The sequence below is a fragment of the Dermacentor andersoni genome, chromosome 7, assembly GCF_023375885.2.
Source record: "Dermacentor andersoni chromosome 7, qqDerAnde1_hic_scaffold, whole genome shotgun sequence".
Taxonomy (NCBI): Eukaryota; Metazoa; Arthropoda; class Arachnida; order Ixodida; family Ixodidae; genus Dermacentor; species Dermacentor andersoni.
The window spans coordinates 26,204,057-26,215,279 of record NC_092820.1 but is presented as its reverse complement, the minus strand read 5'-3'; the positions used below and the strand labels follow the sequence as shown (position 1 = coordinate 26,215,279).

At 44.7% G+C, this 11,223-nt stretch overlaps 1 long non-coding RNA gene across 1 annotated transcript; it reads right to left on the bottom strand.

Moving 5' to 3' along the window:
* Positions 1-2,405: 2,405 nt before the first annotated feature.
* On the bottom strand, positions 2,406-10,001 carry LOC129385909 (uncharacterized). Its single transcript, XR_008613389.2, has 2 exons — positions 9,565-10,001; positions 2,406-2,566 (listed from the first exon to the last, which is right to left on the bottom strand). It is a non-coding gene; the product is annotated as an uncharacterized lncRNA (long non-coding RNA).
* Between the last annotated feature and the right edge of the window lie 1,222 nt (positions 10,002-11,223).

The following is an 11,223-nucleotide window of genomic DNA, read 5'->3' as shown; positions in this document are numbered from 1 at the left end:
CCTTAAACATGTGTTCCTGTGGCCAGCTGTTGCCTTTTTGAAAGAAATAAAGACTTAGAGAATTTTTTTCCTTTGCATTTCATTGCAGCATACAGGGACGCAACAGTTTATTCCTTTACTATAATGTCACAATGCTTCAACGAAAGAAACTGTTGCCTATGATCAAAAAGACTCGGTGGATTACACATTTCATATGCTCTCTGTTCACAACTCAGCTGTAGTACAATTACCAGCATCCACCACAGCTGTGGTGGTGTAGAAAAAAATGAGACCAGTCTACTTTGCCTTTTATAATTTCAGGAAGGGCATTCCATCAGTCTCGCCCCATTTCTTTTTATTAATAAATTATGTCGAGTAGGTTTTGCAAATGAACCGTCTTTTTCCAGGGGTACATTATGTGACTGCTTGTATTAGAGGGTTATTTTTCTTCAAGCTTTAACAGGGACCAAGTTGCAAAGGTAGCATATATTATATATAATATGGCCAGCCCCAGTGATAGCAGTTCAGTAGCATCCGCACTTAGATGAAAGGTAAAACTAGTAAATTAATTAAGTGGTTGGAAAATACAGCACCTGATAAAATATCTGGCTAAATGCGAGGTGTGCACCTGTGCTCTTGTCCACACATCCAAATCACATAAGGTACACTGTTGGACATGCTTCACTGTGGAGCTGCTAAACAACAACACGAGTGTGATTGACCATGTATGAACAAAGTAGGGTAGTTCTGATCCAATTCTCATATGTAAAAGACAAATCAAGTAACAAGGAAGTTCTTTATATAGTTAAATATCGTGAACATGGTTCAGAACAGTAGATGTGTGGTAGGACTAATTCGGGCTCGCCAACAGCAAACCAAACAAAAAATAAAGTACAAGACTGGAATGTAGAGTGCAAGTTGCACAGACGTACACTATGAACTGCAATAGCTGCTGCAAGGTATAGGTTGTGCAAAAGAAAGGGAGATACCTGAGGCTTGTGCTCAAGTTGAAGGGGTCAGGAATGCCGATCCACCAGCTACACGATCATCCAGCTCGGCAACAACCAGCAGAGCCAGCAAGTGAAAGGGCAAAAGTATGCAGAAGCATGCTTTTCTCTAAATCAGATTACTGTTTAATTGATGTCAAAAGCATGACTTTAATTGTGCACAGCAGTAGTGATCAGGCTAGGCTAGCGCGCAGTTGGCACGCATGTTTCAAACATGCCAGAGTGCATCGCAAACCAAATTTCGCCATGCAGTCTGGGATGTTGCCATGCATGAGCAACACACCTGAGAACTTTCTTCGACATTTCACTTGTTTAGCTTCCTCAATTTCTCAAAACATTGATGACTACTGTTACTGTGGCACATATTTCAACAGTGGCAAAGGCAAAATTTTTTTTATAGGGAGAGCAGGTGGATGGGCTGCACCAACATGACTGCGGACGGAAAGGGGGCTGTATGTGTGTGTGTGCGTGCGGGGGGGGGGGGAGTGAGGGTTTGTGCCCAGTTTGCTACCCACTGGCTTTGCCACTGCTTCCAGATAGTCCATGAAGACGACTTTGTCCCAAAATGTGGACATATCAGATAAATTGCACAAACCTGGATTCTGTATTTCTTTAGCCGAGGGGAACAAATGTCTTTTCTTATGGGATTGTACAAAAATACTGAAGCGGCCTGTATGAACTTGAGGCAGCCTTCTTTTTACTATATGAAAAAACAAACAGACTACAAAGCCAGAGAAAGCACAGGGGAAACTGTGTTTCATTGAAATGTAGAAATAAAGGAAATGAAAGTGGATGAAAAGACAACTTACCACAGGTGGGAGCTGAACCACATTATACGTACTGTGCTATACCAGTTAAGCTGTCATGAGGGCCCTCCCTTGTTCACTTTCTTAGGTATTTGTGTACACATACAAAAAGAGCACTAGTAGTGCTAGCCAGGACCACTCGTAGCCAACAACAGCACATGTGGAACATCCCTTTTTAAGAACAGGAGTCGCATAGTAAATCAGCTTTGCAGCAAGCAACTGGTCAAAGGTATTTTCTTTGGCTGCCTTGATGCCATGAGGGAGCATTTAAGAGCTTGTTGTCCAGTTGCCTAATCCTGAAGTTGTACAATTTGACATCATCAGTTAGAGATGTTCCACATCCCCTGACATGGCCGGGAGCAGCAGTGCTGGCCAACCCTCCCAGGACTACCCCTTACACATACAGATAGCCAAGTAAATGGGAGGACGACCACATCATTAGCTTAATTGGCAATGCATAGTATGGGTGTTCGGCTCCCACCTTCAGCAAGTTATCTTTCTATCAACTTTCACTTCCTCTTTACTTATTAGTTCTACATTATGATTTCCCCTACATATTGTCCAGCTTCACTGTCTGCTTCCTTCACAACATTGTAAATAACAGAAAATTGGGTCCATCAATTTCCTTTATTCTTTGTGCCTTGTTCTCTACTGCTGCTGATAGTTTACAAAATCTCCTTCACAATCTGTCCTTGTGTGAAGAGAAATTCAATCACCGGACAACACCCTGTTTGAGAAAAGTCCAAAGTGATCGACAACTTCTTCGGTTTGGTGCTGAAAAAGATTTGAGAAAAAATACTCAGTAGTCATCCAAAACATATTTTTACACAATGCCTTAAAAAGTTTTAGACAAGAGGATCATGCTAAGGGATAAAACTTATCAGAATTTTGTTATACAGATCAAGAGATTACTTTAACTGTGAGGTTTTGACATGTAACTTAACTGTGGTTTACATCGTAGGTTCTAGTTTATTTTGACCACCGGAGATTCCTTAAAGTGCGCCCAAAGCTCAAATGCAAGTGTTTTTACGTTTCGCCCCCATCAAACTGTGGCTGTTAGAGCCGGGAATCAAACCACTGAGCTTGTGCTCAGCAGGGCACTATAGACACTGAGCTGCTGCAACGGATACCAAGGGATGACCGAAACAAGGCTTGCGAAATTCCACAAGGTGAAGAAAGACTCACGGGATGAAAAATTGGCATTTTCTTGATTGGCATGAGCCTAGAAACTTACACATTTGCATACACCCACCTACCAGTATAGTGTCTTTACATTTCACATCTACGTAGTGCAGGTTCTACAATGACAATATCCTGATTCGAGCTTAAGAATAGCGCGAAAATAAAATCCAAGAGAAGGACAGGACACAAAGCTTGATTCCTACAATGAATCTACGTCGTGTTTCCATACAAGTTGCGAAGAATGTTCGTGCAAGCATGGCGCCTCAGATAACAGCGTAAGAAACAACAATGCTAGTATACATATCAGTTTAGGGAACAAGCTGCATTGCATTCTGGCTTCAAGACAAACTTAATTTGACAGCAAGATTGAGCCCGAGTAGAACACGTTCCTATATACTGGTTTTCATAGTTTAGATTAGGGTTTCTCAACATGTGCATTTTGAAGTGTTGCGAGCAGGTGCAGAATGTAGATGCTGTAGCCTTCTTTGGGCTTTCTAGCAGGTTCTCAAGCAAGTCGTGATTCACAATCGAGCCGAGAAATCCGTGATTAGGGGAACTGTAGAGTAGACGAAAAGTAGAGGTAACCGCTGCATTGAGTGCCATAAAAATTTGCGACAGCTCACTTACTCGCGCATTATGCAAAGCCCCACGAAAGATGGGGGAAAAAAAAAAAAGAAAAGTCTTCACGATCAACGTACTCAAGTAAGCGACAGCAACAAACGTTTAGAAATATTTTAAACCTTTCTGTCATAAGAGAAGAAAGTGCCGCCAAGCTGAAGACACACATGAGCTCCATTTACAACAACAAATTCAGCAAACAAGAGCAACAGCACTCAAAACAGAACAGAAGCTGCACAAAACCACGTTATGAACCACAACAGGCACTGCAAGGTATAAGGAAAGGAGTTGCTTTAGGCTTGGGCCCAAGTGTCGCTCATGATCGCAAGCTCAGGCACATTTCGGTTGTCCCAGCACAACTAACTAGCATATTTTGCTACACAATACAGTAAGGAACCATAAATTTATGTTTTAACTAAGCTCAAAAGTGGAAGCAGCGCGCACAAACTGTAGCAAAATTGTTAACCGGAACACGCCATACTTGTTTAAACGTCACAATCATGTGGTCAAAAATGTGACATCACTTCCGTGCATGGCAGTAGCATTTTGGTATGGGATTTCGCCTCTACTACGCGTGTCACCAGTCACCGCCTTTTTTAAAAATCCATATGGGTCTCAAGAATTTTCCTTTTCGTGTACCCTCCTTGATCTTGCGGGTTTCTACAGAACTGATTTGCCAATAATTGGGGTTAGGAGCGAGCAAATGGTCAACGGCCCTGACTTTGACTGCCTCAATGCCTTGGGTTAGCAAACGAGTTTATTGGCTACTAGCCTGCTTCTAAGGTTACATGCAATTAAAATAATTTACATTTACTAACACATGCAGGATCGTCCTAATACCGTATGCTTCCATGAACTCATGCACTGCCCAAGGTCATGACACGCGAAAAGCACAGTTCACATTAGCAGGCCTTGCAAAGCATGCCAAGATGCACACCTTGAAATTTATTTGAATTGTTTGAGTGCTCCCTAATATGGTCATTTCATGGGACATTAAAGGAAAATACAAAGCAGACTACTAAGTAGTAGTGGACTATACTACTATTTGCAAGCGTGCTAAATTTTTACGCCTCAAGTTTCTGTTCCACCTCCTTAACGGGGGCTACAAATTACACAGTGGTGCATATGTATCTTTCTCTGAACAGCGAAACACTAGAACTAAACACCTTAAACATTTAATTGAATACAGGTTCCACACAGACACATTCAGGTATTTTTTCTTTCCTCAGACAATCAGTGATTGGAATTCATTGCCTAGTGATATAATTTGTTCATCTGATGATTTCCTTCCTATGCTGGAAAAATAGGTCTGAGTACGCATCTTGATTTATAAGTATCGCCTACAGACACTGCAAAATGTTTGTAATTGGTTTGGTGTACTTTTTTTGTTGTTTGCCTTATGCTTCTGCATTTTTGTTCATTAACCTTTAAGGGCTGACTCAGGAAGGCCACACCCTCTTATTGTATTGCTCAACTACATCTTCTTGTAAACTACAATATTAACAAGTGTATAAGTTTGTCATTCATATTTTGATGCAATGTATTTTCCCATGTCCTGCAACAGCCTCGAAATGGAGGCCAGCAGTGTGTATGAAATAAGTAAATAGATGCGGCCTATTAAAGTAGCATTCCATAAACCTCACAGTGGTTGTTTCGAGCCAACAAGACTTAGTTTACGAGGAAATTGCGTCTGAAGGGTCCGCATACCTAGAGAGGAATTCAAATCACCTGCTCCTCAGCAGGGAGTGGCGACGTTGCATACGCCACGACTGCCCTTTGCTTTCATCGGTGAGTAAAACAGCGCCCTACGGATGGCGCTACAGTTTTCTACGCAAAATGCGTATGTGCGGCCATGGAGCAACCGACCCAAGACAGAACATTAGATTCACCACTGCAGCTGCTCTTGGTCAAGTGGCATGGACTGTTCAGACATACCACGACATCACATGAACATAAAATTCTCTGCGACTTGAAGTTTGTGCAAGTTTCGTGAGCCAGAAAAGCCAGCTCAGCACTACATAACTACTGAAACACAAAAGCGTGGGCGATGCTTTCAAGGGTAACCTGAATGGGTTCTTTTTTCTAAAAATCAAATAGAACTAGACAAGAAGCATTTTCTTTCATGTTATAATGTAATGCAGCGATCTTTTTATTACTAGTAGATGAGTTCCAGTGACAGAATTTTAATGAGGAGTGCCTTCATCATCTGGCTAGTACTTGAATGTCTAAGGGAGTGTCTAATTGTGTCCTGCATTTACTTCAATTTCTCAATTACAAAAGCTCTATTCGCAGTAAAATTATTACAATATCATCGAGCAATGCTCAAGAGACGGGCCGCCACGAGAACGAAGATGACGTCGCAGCTCTTAGTGCGAGCGAGGGTCGGCCTGGCTGCCTGGCTCCAGAGTAACCTGTAAATAGCCCCTTTCATCTGTCTTTTCACACGTAACATTCTGGTGGAGGTGCGGGGTACTTCAGAAGCCGCCGCCTTCTCTCGTCTCGTCACTCTTCTAACCTCACCACCCATTCTCGCCCACTTCGACCCTGATGCCCCTGCAGAATTGCGTACAGATGCCAGCGGCCATGGCGTAGGTGCCGTCTTAGCCCAGCGTCAGCGTGGACAGGATCGCGTTATTACTTATGCGAGCCACCTCCTAGTACCATCCGAGCGCAACTATTCCATTACGGAATGAGAATGCGGAATGCCTTGCTGTTGTCTGGGCAGTTGTGAATATCCGTCCTTACCTTTACGGTCGCCCTTTTTCCGTAGTCACTGACCATCATGCTCTCTGCTAGCTTTCATCACTAAAAGACCCTACAGGCCGGCTTGGTCGATGGGCTTTGAGGCTACAAGAATTTTCATATTCCATGGTGTACAAGTCTGGCCGCCTGCACCAAGACGCTGACTGCTTGTCGCGTTACCCGTTGACAACTTTGACTCCTCCAATACTGCCAGTGCTTCACGACGCACCAATGGCAGGACACCTTGCCGTATCTTGAACCTATGACCGTGTACGTCGCCGTATTTTTTGACGGGCCTTGCCCGTTCCGTACGATGCTGCGTCGCCGCTTGTGAACTTTGCCAACAATGTAAGAAGCCTTCCCACCGGTTACCTGCAGCCGCTCGACATCCCTACCAAGACCTTCCATCGTGTCAGCTTAGACCTTCTCAGCCCATTTCCGGAATCCGGAATCTACATCAGGAAACAAGTGGGCTGCAGTCGCAGCGTAGTACGCAACCCGCTCTCTTCCGACCAGTTGCGCAACTGATGCTGTGGACTTCCTCCTGCATGATATAATTTTGCTGTATGGTGATTCGTGTCAATTGCTAACAGACCATGGCCGTACGTTATTGGCCAAAGTCATTGACGACATCATGCGTGCCTGCTCAATACAGCATAAATTTACCACCTCCTACCACCCCCAAACCAACTGCCACACTGGGCGTTTGAACCGCACCCTTACAGACATGCTATCCAAATACGTTTCAGATGACCACCGTGACTGGGACCTCGCTCTATCTTACATTACCTTTGCGTACAACTCTTCCCATCTCGAAACTGCTGGCTTTTCCCCATTTTACCTCTTGTATGGCCGAGAACCGACGGTACCACTCGACACTCTGCTTCCACCCGCCACAGCTTCAACTAGCGATTATGCCCGTGATGCAATCGCCCATGCTGACCATGCTCGCGAACTTGTGCGCCCTCATCTACAAGTGTCTCAAGACAAACAGAAGCATTTACCCTGTTTATTTACCCTATGCTTTCTCTGAATTCATTGCCTATTTTCACCATCTCGTCAAAGAATGATGGCTCAGCTCAATACGGGCTACCAGCTTGGAAGATAAGAATGTCCGAGGAGGCCTAAGGGAGGCTCGGCAATTGTGGATACTGTTCAGAATCGGCTTTAAAAACATAGACGGTTTTCAGCTAAATGCATAGGAAGGACAGTTCATTTGTCATAAAGGTGCTTAGAGTAAATACTCACTTGTGCACTAAACATGAAAGTTTTAGCAATCTAGTATATGCTCCTGACAGTGCAGCTTGCCAGCAAGCGCTGCAACATTTGTCACAGCAGAAGTGCAACGAGGGGACAGATGGGGAATAGGCACCCTGCAAAACAGTGCAGTTTGCGGCTTTGAAGCTGGTCGGGGCACAGCATGGCATTGGCATGTTCAATAGAAGCATCAACCTTTTGAAAGGCGGGAGCTGACGCATACGCTTTCCATTCCGCGTTGTGGTACTTGTTAAGTCGTCAGTCCTCACATCACTGGCAAGTGCGCTTTCTATGCTCATATGTTGACATTTCTCATGGAATTGTCATTCTTCTGCCTGTCTGTGTAGAGGTTAAGATGTCCTCTTTGCCACATTAGGGCGAGAAAATTGTTTAATAAATCAAGATTAACATAAAATACATGTTTTCTTTAGATTGTTGCTCTGGGTGATCTAGTGCTTCACTTGAAACAATTTTTGTGTTTCCATCGCTATGAATGTTCGCGCTCAAGCAAAAAAAAAAAAGACCCATTCTGTCACGCCAAAAATGTGTGCAACAGTGTACAACATTTATCTACGTGAAAGCAAATAATTTTGCTAGTGGCTCTCGTACCACGAGACAAGGGTGTATGAAAAATCATGCCAACCATTTTGCATTGTGCTGTGGGTTGTTCTATGAGATACCTCTCAGCAATGGCAAGTTCTATGTGGACCAAACCGCCCAATGCCTAAATGACTAATTGAGGGAGCATTCAAACAATTTAAATAAACCGGATGGTGCAGCGCACATTGCAAGGCCTGCTCATGTGAGCCGTGCTTTCGCACATTGTAATCCTGGGCAGAAGTAGCAACAAAACAGCACATGAACTCACAAAGGAATATTTTATCAGAGAGATCGTGCACATGTCAGTCGCACTTCAATTGCCTTAATTCCCCAGAAGAACACTTGTTTAATGCCGATTTTTTTAGCATTACTAGACAAACTAGCACTGTCACAACATTCGCCTCTTGCATGTGCACAAAATTTGTTGCCTATCTTCCATCCTTTGAATCATTAAGTCAGTTGGTAGTTCGCACTTTCATGCGTACTTCCTCTATAAATATCTTTTTGCGCACAAAAAGAATATGCGTCGCAGATTTCACCAACTTGCCAAGACGAAGTCCTAGTCAGTCTCAAAAGTCTCCTTCAGAGATTTTCTTGTTGTGATGAGAATTTTTGTCAATGCATGGCACTCTGTTCGAACAAAGTGACAGGTGGTTGACAACTTCACTGAAGATGGGAGAAAAGAAAGGTTATAGAGGCATAAATTGTCACATTATCACCCAGATATGTTCCCTCACGCAATGCCTAAAAAGATTTTTTTTTGTTGGACGAGAGGATCAGGGTAAAGCTCAAGACCTATGAGCATTCTATTGCACAGACAAAAGGATTAACCAAACAAGCCCTGCAAAGTGCAGCAAGGTCAAGGAAGATTCATACAATGGAAACTTGGCATTTGCTTGAGAGTGGCATGCATGGACCTGCAAGCCCACACCGGTCATATTAGCATGCATTTCCCATCTATAACAACATGCAGGTTCCTGCAATGAACCTACGTCATGCCTACAAACAAGTTGCGAGGAACATTTGCGCAAACCTGGTACCTCGCACAGCGCCATCATAAGAAGCAATACTAAATAACAGCTTAGCAAACTAGCTGGAAGAAATTTAAGAAAATTTCTCGGTCTTCACGACAGCCAATCTTTACAACAAAATTGAACCAGAGTAGAACTATGAGTGGCTGGGCCACGTTTTGCAATATTTGTTTTCATAGTTTACATTCAGGTTGCTCAACATGTGCCTTTTGAACTGTGGCGAGCAGGTGCACAAGCAAGTCGCCATTCGCTAGCCACCAAAATCCGAGGTAAACAGGGAAACAGCATGAAGAGGTAGAGGTAAATGCGACATTGCCTTAAAAAAATTGCAACAGCACTTACTCGGGCAATATATGCAACAGCAATCCTACCAAGGATGAAGAAGAAACTTTAATAGAGAATGGTCCGGCAGTTTTTGTTGTGGTGGCCTCAGGTGGCGGCTCGAAGTCCTTGAACTCGAGCGGCAAACTGGAGCGGCACCTTCGGCTTGCCGGATGGCCCAGAGCTGCGGTCTGCCAACTCTGAACTTTTGAGAGCCGCCTCCCAGCGGCGGCAACGCCGATGGAGAAGGTCCCCGGCGGCCCTCGAATCCGGGGCGGCGTCGGGAAGAAGCGAGCTTGAGGCTTCCCGCACTCTGGCTGCAGCAACAAGCGTTTAGAACGCGTTTAAACGTTTTTACCATAAGAGAAAAAAGTTCTGCCATACTGAAAGCCAAAATGTGCCCCATTCACAACAGCAAATTCAACAAACACGAGCACTGAAAAACGTAACAGGAGCTACATAAGACCACACTACCACCCATAAACGCGCTGCTCCAGCGTTGCGGCCAAGTGTCACTCGTGATCGCAAGCTCGAACACCATTCGATTCTTCCAGCGCAACTAGAACAACATTCTAGCACACAATACAGTAAGAAACCGTAAAATTGTGTCTTAGCTAAGCTGAAAAGCTGAAGCAGCTCCAGCAGCGCGCGCAAAATTATAAACCGGAACACGTCATACTTGTTTAAACAACGTCATCATAACTCTGACGTCACTTCCGTGCGTGGCAGCAGCGTTTTAGTATGGCCTTTCGCTTCTACCACGCGCGTGTCAGCAGCTTACGCCTAGAAAAAAACGCGTAGCGCGGCGCGTTCGCCAATCAGAGTTCAGGCAAGTCACGTGGCATTTTGGTTTTAACACAAGTTGGCCCTGCTCTCTGCGCATCTCGACGGAACCTCTCTGGCGCAATTTCTCCCTCTTCATAAATGGCGCGTACGTCAAAGAAAGCACGTGCTAACCTGATTTCGTTCGCGCATCGCGTTCACCTAAAATGGACAAAGCAACCTTCAACGAGGCCTTAATAACTGAAGTGGAGAAGCGTCGCGTCCTGTGGGACGTACGCGACCGCAATGGCAAGAACATCAAAAGTAACGAGGCTTGGCGAGCTATAGCAGATACCCTCAGCGTAGACGGTATAGCAGATGCCCTCAGCATCCCCGTTAATAGTAGCAATCGCCTATTCTGCTCGGTAGTAAGCAGCCGACACTCTATTTTCTATGTGAAGTTGTAAACAAGCAGCGGGCTCTCAGCATACGTAAGGTTAATAGTCGCAGTTTCGCACACAATCGTGCGTCGGACAAAAATATCGCGGTCTAATTACCCTAAGATTATTTTTATTGTAGTGTTCTGTAAGTTTAAGGGCATATTATATATGTGGTAACAGAGACAATTCATGTCATTGGGAGTTATGTTGTCTGGGAAACCGGAAAACGCAGCGCGATAGCGCCACTTTTTTGTTTGGTACGGGTGCTCGCGCGTCGGAGGCAACGCGGGCGTTTGCCGCGCACCGCGTTTTTCGCCAGCTAAAGGCGCGTCGTGCGGTTACAGCTGAAGGAGGTGATCCGGTGCGTGATGGGGGTGGCCGGGTCGTGTGCGCGTCGCGCGAGCTCGTCCACGCTCTCGTTTCCGCGACGTCTACGTGTGACGGTACCCACTGCAGTCGGAGGTCGAGTCCCCTTTGC